Here is a 13,466-nt window from a genome sequence, read left to right as displayed (position 1 = left end):
TACCAGCCTCAGTAATAAGCTGAGATCCATTGTAAAATCCTTCAAAGCTAGTTACGAAAATAAAATTGCCAAAGATCCCAAAGACAACCACAAGGCATTCTCTAACTATGTCAAGAATCTAAATGGCAATGCTCAGATCCGCTCTGAGCTAGAACAGAATGGCATTAAATATACTGATCCCAAGGATATTACCGATATCCTGGCAGATCGATTGAGTGCCAACTTCACCCCCCTCTCACCCCCTAAATGGCCCATCTCAATACCGGAGGATTGCCACATTATGGTATTAATGGCCACACAGGTAAAAACGCACTCTCCAAAGCTAAGAATACAGCATCCATGGGACCAGATGACATCCCGGGCTGTGTACTACATGAACTACAAAATGAACTGGTACCTCACCTAAGTGTCATGTTTAATCATACCCTCACCTCAGGCTTCATGCCCACTGAGTGGCGCACAGCTACAGTTATCCCACTCCACAAGGAGTGATCCACCTAGTATCCCGGGAACTACTGCCCCATCAGTCTGACAAGCCTGATCTGCAAGGACATGGAACGTATTATCATGGAACTTATAAACAAAGATAATGGCAACCTTCAAACACTGGACCCCAACCGGTTTGGGTTCGTGAAGGGCGGATCTTGTCTCCTGACCCTGATTGACTTCTTTGAATCAGTCTCCAGAGCCGTGGATGAGGGTAAGGCAGTCCACACAGCCTGTCTGGACCTAGCCAAGGCCTTTGACACCATCCCCCATGCTGAAATCATAGATAAACTTACTAAGCTGGGCATTAATCCCTACGTCACTCAATGGGTTGCCAACTGGCTTACTGACAGAACCCAAACTGTAAAAGTAGCCGACTCCAAATCCAGCTCCAGGCAAGTGACAAGTGGAGTACCTCAGGGTTCAGTCTTGGGACCGCTCTTGTTTGGCATCTACTTCTCTGAAGTACAGGCCAACACTAAGGGACTCTGGCTAACAAAGTTTGCAGATGACTGCAAACTGGGAGCCATTATTGAATTCTCAAATTATGTGGATACTCTACAAAAGGGCCTTACAGAAACAGATGCTTGGTGCCTGAGCCATGGGTTCAAGCTCAATGCCAAGAAATGTATAGTTATCCCCTTTGGGAAAAAAACATGTACCCACGAATTACCACATAGGTGGCAGTACACTAAACACCGAAAGTGTGATAAGAGACTTAGGGACACAGGTGGACAATGGTCTCACCTTCAATAACCACATCGCCACAATAGTCAAGAAATCCTTCTATGTGGCACACCGCATCACTAAGGGCTTTTCATCCAGAAAAAAGGAGGTCATTGTCCCACTGTACTCATCCTTCATTAGACCCATTATAGAATACAACGCCCCATTTGGTATGCACCTCTCAAGACATCTGCAACAACTGGAAAGGCCGCAGAAATACCTCACTAAAAGAATCACAGACCTAAAGCATATGCCCTATGCTGACCACCTTAAAAAACTTCAGCTATATTCTGTCGCATATCGTCTACTCATAGGCGATCTCTGCTTAACATACAAGGCCATGTCAAACCCGGAGCTATTGGACATGCTTCACTTAAAGAAATCCCAATCCCTCAGAGCCACATGTTCCAGAGATCTAAACCTTGTCATCACAATAAACAAAACATGCTGGAGGGATAGGTTCCTAACCCAGAGACTACCCAGACTCTGGAATAGACTGCCCATACACTTCAAGCAGAGCGCCTCCTTCGCCCTCTTCAAAAGGAACCTTGATGATTGGATGGGAGAAAGAAAATTCACCCCGGGGATCAGGTCAGTCACCCTGCTAGACTGGGGTCCAGGGAAGTAAATAGTGTGGGAAGAAATAGCCAGGGAATTGCTATGGCTAGGCTTGTATAGGCCCTAGGGCCAATAGCCTAGTACCAACCTATGAACACTTCAACCCCAAAACTACCTATCCATACTAGTAAAACTAATACATCAACCCCCAGCACCTATCAATACTAATAAAACTAACACATCAACCCCCAGCACCTATCAATACTAATAAAACTAACACATCAACCTCCAGCACCTATCGATACTAATAAATTTAGCACATCATCCCCCAGCACCTGTCAATACTAATAAAACTAACACATCAACCCCCAGCACCCATCCATACTAATAAAACTAACACATCAACCCCACCACCTATCCATACTAATAAAGCTAACACATCACCCCCAGCACCTACCAATACTAATAAAACTAACATATGTATTAAAACTAACGCATAAACCCCCAGCACCTATCCATACAAAAAAACTAACACATCAACCCCAACCACCTGTCCATACTAATACAACTAACATATGAACCCTCAGCACCTATCCATACTAATAAGCCTAACACATCAACCCCCAGCACCAATCAATACTAATAAAACTAACACATCAACCCCCAACACCTATTCATACTAATAAAACTAATACATTAACCCCCAGTGCCTATCAATACTTATAAAACCAACACATCAACCCCACCACTATGTATCCATGCTAGTAAAATTAATACATCAACCCCCAGCACCTATCCATAGTAATAAAACTAACACATCAAACCCCAGCACCTATCCATAGTATTAAAACTAACACATCAACCCCCAGCACCTATCCATACTAAAAAAGTAACACATGAACCCCAACCACCTATCCATACAAATACAACTAACATATGAACCCTCAGCACCTATCCATACTAATAAACCTAACACATCAACCCCCAGCACCAGTCAATACTAATAAAACTAACACATCAACCCCCAACACCTATCCATACTAATAAAACTAATACATTAGCCCCCAGTACCTATCAATACTTATAAAACCAACACATCAACCCCACCACTACCTATCCATACTAGTAAAATTAACACATAAACCCCCAGCACCTATCCATTGCTAATAAAACTAACACATCATTCCCACCACCACCTATTCATACTAATAAAACTAGCACAGCCACCCCCAGCGCTGATCCATACTAATAAAACTAACACATCAACTCCACCTCTACCTATCCATACTAGTAAAATCAACCCCACAGCACCTGTCCATGCTAATAAAACTAACACATCAACCCCCAGCACTTATCCATACTAATAAAACTAACACATCAACCCCCACCACCTATCCATACTAATAAAACTAACATATCAAACCCCAGCACTTAGCAATACTAAAAAAACTAACACATCAACCCCCAGCACCAATACATACTAATGAAACTAACATATCAAACCCACCACCACCTATCCATACTAATAAGACTAACACATCAACTCCCAGCACCTATGAATGCTAATAAAACTAACACATCAACCCCCAGCACCTATCCATACTAATAAAACAAACACATCAACCTCACCACCATCTATTCATACTAGTAAAACTAACACATTAGTCCCTCACCTACTATCCATACTAATAAAACCAAAACATGAACCCCAGTACCACATTTCCATACTATTAAAACTAACACATCAACCCCCACCTCCTATCCATACTAATAAAACTAACACATCACCCCCAGCACCTATCAATACTAATAAAACTAACACATCAACCACCAGCACCTATCCATACTAATAAAACTAACATATCAACCCCAGCACCTATTCATACTAATAAAACTAACACATCAATCCCCAGCACCTATCAATACTAATAAAACTAACACATCAACCCTCAGCACCTGTCCATACTAATAGACCTAACACATCAACCCTCAGCACCCATCCATACTAATAAAACTAACACATCAACCCCACCACCACCTATCCATACTAATAAAACTAACACATTAACCCCCAGCACCAATCAATACTAATAAAACTAACACATCAACCCCCACCACCTATCCATACTAATTTATTTATTTATTTTATTTTACATTTGTTAACCGGGGGTGTCTGACTGAGCTGAAAAAGCCCTTTTTCAGCAGAGGCCTGGGGAGAAAAGCTCCACAAAGAAAAATTGCAGACACATTTAGTTATTTAGACATGATCAGTATACACACAAATTACAAGAGACATGTTTTTACAGTGGTATGTGACACATAAACAGAGTGGAGAGAACAAACAAAAATATTAATTTTAAAAATAAAGGTAATTAATAGATTTGTGTTGTACAGCTGAAATTTGGAACATAGGTAGAATACATGCATAGTACACAGGTACAGTACATACATTGTAGATTAGCCAGTGTTTGTGAGTAAGATTGAAAACTATTATCAAGTGCTCTAGATTTAGTATGTATATTTTATCTGCTTTCATTCAATAAAACTAACACATCAACCCCCAGCACACATCCATACTAATAAAACTAACACAACAACCCCCAGCACCTATACATACTAATAAAACTAACACATCAACTCCACCACTACCTATCCATACTAGTAAATCTAAAACATCAACCCCCAGCACCTATCCAATTACCTGGAGGGATATAGGGATTTTTTTGCATTAATCTATAGTTTAGTAATTAAGATTGCAGCATTGTTTGCAGATGGAGCTTGGGTATCTACTGTTGTGATTTGTAATTCAGATTTGTACAATACTGCTACTCCACCACCTTTTTTGTTTGGACAATCTAGTCTCGGGATATTATATCCAGGTGGTATTATATCATCGTCCCTGGTTACTGGCTTGAGCCAAGTTTCTGTTAGACATAAGATGTAAAAAGAATATAAACCTAACAGAGCATGTAGTTGTGTAACTTTGTTGTTTAAGCTATGAATGTTGAGGTGACCTATGAGAAGAGAGTTGGGGCTACTAATTGGGGTATAAGAGCTAGTGAGGTGGAGAGGTTGGGGATCAGGGATGGTGCTGTTTGGGCCTGGATTTGGATGAATGTCACCATGTAGTAGTAGGTGGTGTTGTGGAGTATGTGAGTGTTTTGAGAGTTTACAGAAATTAGAGTGAAGTTTTCTAAGTTGGAGGTACTTAATGTGATAAAGCATGTGAAACAGAGGTAGAAGGTAGGATGATGAGGATGATATGTTGCAGTGGATTGAAAGGGATAGAAGAGAGAGTGGAGTTTTGTTTTTGGGGATGTTGAAATCTAGTAAGGTTAGAATATTCATAACTGGTGAGGATATGTGATATAAGTAGAGTGGGGAGAATTATAAGATAAAGGAACAAGTTAAAGAGTTTAGGTATGCTTGGTATAGGCATAGTGAGTGGTAGCTGTCATTGCAGAAAACCCTGCTTCACAAAGATAGGATGTTATAAATGGAAGCAGGGTTTTCAGTGTTTATTCTAGCAACTTTCTAAGTTTATAAGAGCAATATTTAAAATCTGTCCCTATTTCTTGTAGCTTTGTCATACCTCTCAATTGTCCAGATTTTTGCCTCATACCTTTGGTCTGTTTCTCATAAAATTTGTGGTTTTCTGGAATTTTATGGTGAATAAGTGAGTACTGAAGTCATTACATAATGACAAGCATTTGAGTTTCAGACTTCATGTACTTCAGAAAATGCATGGACCTTGCATTTTATCAAAGGTCTAAGTTTATAAGAGAAATATTTAAAATTTGCCCTATTTTTGGGCTTTGTGCCCCCATTCTGTATTAAATAATGTCAAGACATTTGAGTTTCAGATATATCCTTCAAAATATGTATGTTAACACAAGACCTTTTATTCTAGCAACCTTATAAGTTTATAAGAGCGATATTTAAAATTTGTCCCTAGTTTTGGGGCTTTGTCCCCATAATTTTTAGCTTTGTCCAGATTTATTTTGTGCTAAGAGGTTGAGAGGTATGGTGGAATGTATTACAAAGTTAGTGATTCATTTGGCAGAGTCAACTGTCTAAACACAGGTCACATTTACATAGTGTTGTACACTTGAGTCCCTAGTGCACATATTTGTTGTTTTTGCAGTTTTCTGGAAACATATAGGAAGTTAAGAAGCTTATTGTTATTTGCTGCTTTATAAGATAGGCAGAGGTCATCTCAAAAAAAGAGATGACCGGAGTAAAGTGATAAAGATTATATCTAACTGTAGGGAGGCTGTTAACAAGTTTTCTTTTTTTCTCCTGTGGAACCATTTTCTTTTTTAAAGTGGAACTATATTCTTTGAGAGATGCATGCAAAAGTGAAAATTATTTTCCAATGTGACTCTAGGGCTTTGTCCAGATTTCTAGCACTAAGAGGGTGAGAGGTATGCTCTTCACTCTCTCTCTCTCTCTGTCTCTGTCTCACTCTCTCTCACACTCACACATGTATGGTCTGTTCTGCTTTCATGCAAGCAGTCACTCACACATGCAGACATAAACATACACACACACTTCTTTTATTTATTTTTATTGTACAGTCATACAAATGGACACAGTCTCCTCTGCTTTCGCACACGCACACACACACGCATTCCCTCACACAAGATCGCTGTCTCGATTTCACACACACATATTCTCCTCTTCTTTCACACATGCATTCATGTACGCATGCAGACACAAACATAAACACACTTACACACATATATACACATATTCACTTTTCTGTTTCACTCCCTGCCTATTAAGTTTCTGTGTGGCCTGGTACCAGTCCATGGCCTGGTAGTTATGGACCATGCTTCAGATAACTTATCTTAATAAGTCAATTTATAAATAATTCTTTAACTTTACTGTTACCCTTAACTAATGACTGAATAATGTGAATGATGATGTAGTAATGTTGTTATAAATATATGATGCAATAAGCCTGTTACAAATAATTCTGTCACTTTACCCTTAACTAATGACTGAATAATGTGAATGATGATGCAGTAGTGTTGTTATAAATATATGATGTAATAAGCCTGTTACAAATAATTCTGTCACTTTACCCTTAACTAATGACTGAATAATGTGAATGATGATGTAGTAGTGTTGTTATAAATATCTGATGTAATAAGCCTGTTACAAATAATTCTGTCACTTTACCCTTAACTAATGACTGAATAATGTGAATGATGATGTAGTAGTGTTGTTATAAATATATGATGTAATAAGCCTGTTACAAATAATTCTGTCACTTTACCCTTAACTAATGACTGAATAATGTGAATGATGATGTAGTAGTGTTGTTATAAATATCTGATGTAATAAGCCTGTTACAAATAATTCTGTCACTTTACCCTTAACTAATGACTGAATAATGTGAATGATGATGTAGTAGTGTTGTTATAAATATATGATGTAATAAGCCTGTTACAAATAATATATGATGTAATAAGCCTGTTACAAATAATTCTGTCACTTTACCCTTAACTAATGACTGAATAATGTGAATGATGATGTAGTAGTGTTGTTATAAATATATGATGTAATAAGCCTGTTACAAATAATTCTGTCACTTTACCCTTAACTAATGACTGAATAATGTGAATGATGATGTAGTAGTGTTGTTATAAATATATGATGTAATAAGCCTGTTACAAATAATTCTGTCACTTTACCCTTAACTAATGACTGAATAATGTGAATGATGATGTAGTAGTGTTGTTATAAATATATGATGTAATAAGCCTGTTACAAATAATTCTGTCACTTTACCCTTAACTAATGACTGAATAATGTGAATGATGATGTAGTAGTGTTGTTATAAATATATGATGTAATAAGCCTGTTACAAATAATTCTGTCACTTTACCCTTAACTAATGACTGAATAATGTGAATGATGATGTAGTAGTGTTGTTATAAATATCTGATGTAATAAGCCTGTTACAAATAATTCTGTCACTTTACCCTTAACTAATGACTGAATAATGTGAATGATGATGTAGTAGTGTTGTTATAAATATCTGATGTAATAAGCCTGTTACAAATAATTCTGTCACTTTACCTTAACTAATGACTGAATAATGTGAATGATGATGTAGTAGTGTTGTTATAAATATATGATGTAATAAGCCTGTTACAAATAATTCTGTCACTTTACCCTTAACTAATGACTGAATAATGTGAATGATGATGTAGTAGTGTTGTTATAAATATATGATGTAATAAGCCTGTTACAAATAATTCTGTCACTTTACCCTTAACTAATGACTGAATAATGTGAATGATGATGTAGTAGTGTTGTTATAAATATATGATGTAATAAGCCTGTTACAAATAATTCTGTCACTTTACCCTTAACTAATGACTGAATAATGTGAATGATGATGTAGTAGTGTTGTTATAAATATATGATGTAATAAGCCTGTTACAAATAATTCTGTCACTTTACCCTTAACTAATGACTGAATAATGTGAATGATGATGTAGTAGTGTTGTTATAAATATATGATGTAATAAGCCTGTTACAAATAATTCTGTCACTTTACCCTTAACTAATGACTGAATAATGTGAATGATGATGTAGTAGTGTTGTTATAAATATCTGATGTAATAAGCCTGTTACAAATAATTCTGTCACTTTACCCTTAACTAATGACTGAATAATGTGAATGATGATGTAGTAGTGTTGTTATAAATATCTGATGTAATAAGCCTGTTACAAATAATTCTGTCACTTTACCCTTAACTAATGACTGAATAATGTGAATGATGATGTAGTAGTGTTGTTATAAATATATGATGTAATAAGCCTGTTACAAATAATTCTGTCACTTTACCCTTAACTAATGACTGAATAATGTGAATGATGATGTAGTAGTGTTGTTATAAATATCTGATGTAATAAGCCTGTTACAAATAATTCTGTCACTTTACCCTTAACTAATGACTGAATAATGTGAATGATGATGTAGTAGTGTTGTTATAAATATATGATGTAATAAGCCTGTTACAAATAATTCTGTCACTTTACCCTTAACTAATGACTGAATAATGTGAATGATGATGTAGTAGTGTTGTTATAAATATATGATGTAATAAGCCTGTTACAAATAATTCTGTCACTTTACCCTTAACTAATGACTGAATAATGTGAATGATGATGTAGTAGTGTTGTTATAAATATCTGATGTAATAAGCCTGTTACAAATAATTCTGTCACTTTACTTTACCCTTAACTAATGACTGAATAATGTGAATGATGATGTAGTAGTGTTGTTATAAATATATGATGTAATAAGCCTGTTACAAATAATTCTGTCACTTTACCCTTAACTAATGACTGAATAATGTGAATGATGATGTAGTAGTGTTGTTATAAATATATGATGTAATAAGCCTGTTACAAATAATTCTGTCACTTTACCCTTAACTAATGACTGAATAATGTGAATGATGATGTAGTAGTGTTGTTATAAATATATGATGTAATAAGCCTGTTACAAATAATTCTGTCACTTTACCCTTAACTAATGACTGAATAATGTGAATGATGATGTAGTAGTGTTGTTATAAATATATGATGTAATAAGCCTGTTACAAATAATTCTGTCACTTTACCCTTAACTAATGACTGAATAATGTGAATGATGATGTAGTAGTGTTGTTATAAATATATGATGTAATAAGCCTGTTACAAATAATTCTGTCACTTTACCCTTAACTAATGACTGAATAATGTGAATGATGATGTAGTAGTGTTGTTATAAATATATGATGTAATAAGCCTGTTACAAATAATTCTGTCACTTTACCCTTAACTAATGACTGAATAATGTGAATGATGATGTAGTAGTGTTGTTATAAATATCTGATGTAATAAGCCTGTTACAAATAATTCTGTCACTTTACCCTTAACTAATGACTGAATAATGTGAATGATGATGTAGTAGTGTTGTTATAAATATCTGATGTAATAAGCCTGTTACAAATAATTCTGTCACTTTACCCTTAACTAATGACTGAATAATGTGAATGATGATGTAGTAGTGTTGTTATAAATATATGATGTAATAAGCCTGTTACAAATAATTCTGTCACTTTACCCTTAACTAATGACTGAATAATGTGAATGATGATGTAGTAGTGTTGTTATAAATATCTGATGTAATAAGCCTGTTACAAATAATTCTGTCACTTTACCCTTAACTAATGACTGAATAATGTGAATGATGATGTAGTAGTGTTGTTATAAATATATGATGTAATAAGCCTGTTACAAATAATTCTGTCACTTTACCCTTAACTAATGACTGAATAATGTGAATGATGATGTAGTAGTGTTGTTATAAATATATGATGTAATAAGCCTGTTACAAATAATTCTGTCACTTTACCCTTAACTAATGACTGAATAATGTGAATGATGATGTAGTAGTGTTGTTATAAATATATGATGTAATAAGCCTGTTACAAATAATTCTGTCACTTTACCCTTAACTAATGACTGAATAATGTGAATGATGATGTAGTAGTGTTGTTATAAATATATGATGTAATAAGCCTGTTACAAATAATTCTGTCACTTTACCCTTAACTAATGACTGAATAATGTGAATGATGATGTAGTAGTGTTGTTATAAATATATGATGTAATAAGCCTGTTACAAATAATTCTGTCACTTTACCCTTAACTAATGACTGAATAATGTGAATGATGATGTAGTAGTGTTGTTATAAATATATGATGTAATAAGCCTGTTACAAATAATTCTGTCACTTTACCCTTAACTAATGACTGAATAATGTGAATGATGATGTAGTAGTGTTGTTATAAATATATGATGTAATAAGCCTGTTACAAATAATTCTGTCACTTTACCCTTAACTAATGACTGAATAATGTGAATGATGATGTAGTAGTGTTGTTATAAATATCTGATGTAATAAGCCTGTTACAAATAATTCTGTCACTTTACCCTTAACTAATGACTGAATAATGTGAATGATGATGTAGTAGTGTTGTTATAAATATCTGATGTAATAAGCCTGTTACAAATAATTCTGTCACTTTACCCTTAACTAATGACTGAATAATGTGAATGATGATGTAGTAGTGTTGTTATAAATATCTGATGTAATAAGCCTGTTACAAATAATTCTGTCACTTTACCCTTAACTAATGACTGAATAATGTGAATGATGATGTAGTAGTGTTGTTATAAATATATGATGTAATAAGCCTGTTACAAATAATTCTGTCACTTTACCCTTAACTAATGACTGAATAATGTGAATGATGATGTAGTAGTGTTGTTATAAATATATGATGTAATAAGCCTGTTACAAATAATTCTGTCACTTTACCCTTAACTAATGACTGAATAATGTGAATGATGATGTAGTAGTGTTGTTATAAATATATGATGTAATAAGCCTGTTACAAATAATTCTGTCACTTTACCCTTAACTAATGACTGAATAATGTGAATGATGATGTAGTAGTGTTGTTATAAATATATGATGTAATAAGCCTGTTACAAATAATTCTGTCACTTTACCCTTAACTAATGACTGAATAATGTGAATGATGATGTAGTAGTGTTGTTATAAATATCTGATGTAATAAGCCTGTTACAAATAATTCTGTCACTTTACCCTTAACTAATGACTGAATAATGTGAATGATGATGTAGTAGTGTTGTTATAAATATATGATGTAATAAGCCTGTTACAAATAATTCTGTCACTTTACCCTTAACTAATGACTGAATAATGTGAATGATGATGTAGTAGTGTTGTTATAAATATCTGATGTAATAAGCCTGTTACAAATAATTCTGTCACTTTACCCTTAACTAATGACTGAATAATGTGAATGATGATGTAGTAGTGTTGTTATAAATATATGATGTAATAAGCCTGTTACAAATAATTCTGTCACTTTACCCTTAACTAATGACTGAATAATGTGAATGATGATGTAGTAGTGTTGTTATAAATATATGATGTAATAAGCCTGTTACAAATAATTCTGTCACTTTACTTTACCCTTAACTAATGACTGAATAATGTGAATGATGATGTAGTAGTGTTGTTATAAATATATGATGTAATAAGCCTGTTACAAATAATTCTGTCACTTTACCCTTAACTAATGACTGAATAATGTGAATGATGATGTAGTAGTGTTGTTATAAATATATGATGTAATAAGCCTGTTACAAATAATTCTGTCACTTTACCCTTAACTAATGACTGAATAATGTGAATGATGATGTAGTAGTGTTGTTATAAATATATGATGTAATAAGCCTGTTACAAATAATTCTGTCACTTTACCCTTAACTAATGACTGAATAATGTGAATGATGATGTAGTAGTGTTGTTATAAATATCTGATGTAATAAGCCTGTTACAAATAATTCTGTCACTTTACCCTTAACTAATGACTGAATAATGTGAATGATGATGTAGTAGTGTTGTTATAAATATATGATGTAATAAGCCTGTTACAAATAATTCTGTCACTTTACCCTTAACTAATGACTGAATAATGTGAATGATGATGTAGTAGTGTTGTTATAAATATATGATGTAATAAGCCTGTTACAAATAATTCTGTCACTTTACCCTTAACTAATGACTGAATAATGTGAATGATGATGTAGTAGTGTTGTTATAAATATCTGATGTAATAAGCCTGTTACAAATAATTCTGTCACTTTACCCTTAACTAATGACTGAATAATGTGAATGATGATGTAGTAGTGTTGTTATAAATATCTGATGTAATAAGCCTGTTACAAATAATTCTGTCACTTTACCCTTAACTAATGACTGAATAATGTGAATGATGATGTAGTAGTGTTGTTATAAATATATGATGTAATAAGCCTGTTACAAATAATTCTGTCACTTTACCCTTAACTAATGACTGAATAATGTGAATGATGATGTAGTAGTGTTGTTATAAATATCTGATGTAATAAGCCTGTTACAAATAATTCTGTCACTTTACCCTTAACTAATGACTGAATAATGTGAATGATGTAGTAGTGTTGTTATAAATATATGATGTAATAAGCCTGTTACAAATAATTCTGTCACTTTACCCTTAACTAATGACTGAATAATGTGAATGATGATGTAGTAGTGTTGTTATAAATATATGATGTAATAAGCCTGTTACAAATAATTCTGTCACTTTACCCTTAACTAATGACTGAATAATGTGAATGATGATGTAGTAGTGTTGTTATAAATATCTGATGTAATAAGCCTGTTACAAATAATTCTGTCACTTTACCCTTAACTAATGACTGAATAATGTGAATGATGATGTAGTAGTGTTGTTATAAATATATGATGTAATAAGCCTGTTACAAATAATTCTGTCACTTTACCCTTAACTAATGACTGAATAATGTGAATGATGATGTAGTAGTGTTGTTATAAATATATGATGTAATAAGCCTGTTACAAATAATTCTGTCACTTTACCCTTAACTAATGACTGAATAATGTGAATGATGATGTAGTAGTGTTGTTATAAATATATGATGTAATAAGCCTGTTACAAATAATTCTGTCACTTTACCCTTAACTAATGACTGAATAATGTGAATGATGATGTAGTAGTGTTGTTATAAATATGAAAAAAATGTAGGGTTT

Source organism: Protopterus annectens, chromosome 3.part0 (assembly GCF_019279795.1).
Source record: "Protopterus annectens isolate FY-2018-M chromosome 3.part0, PAN1.0, whole genome shotgun sequence".
Taxonomy (NCBI): Eukaryota; Metazoa; Chordata; order Ceratodontiformes; family Protopteridae; genus Protopterus; species Protopterus annectens.
The sequence above is the reverse complement of the archived record's forward strand: the minus strand, read 5'-3'. Positions refer to the sequence as shown.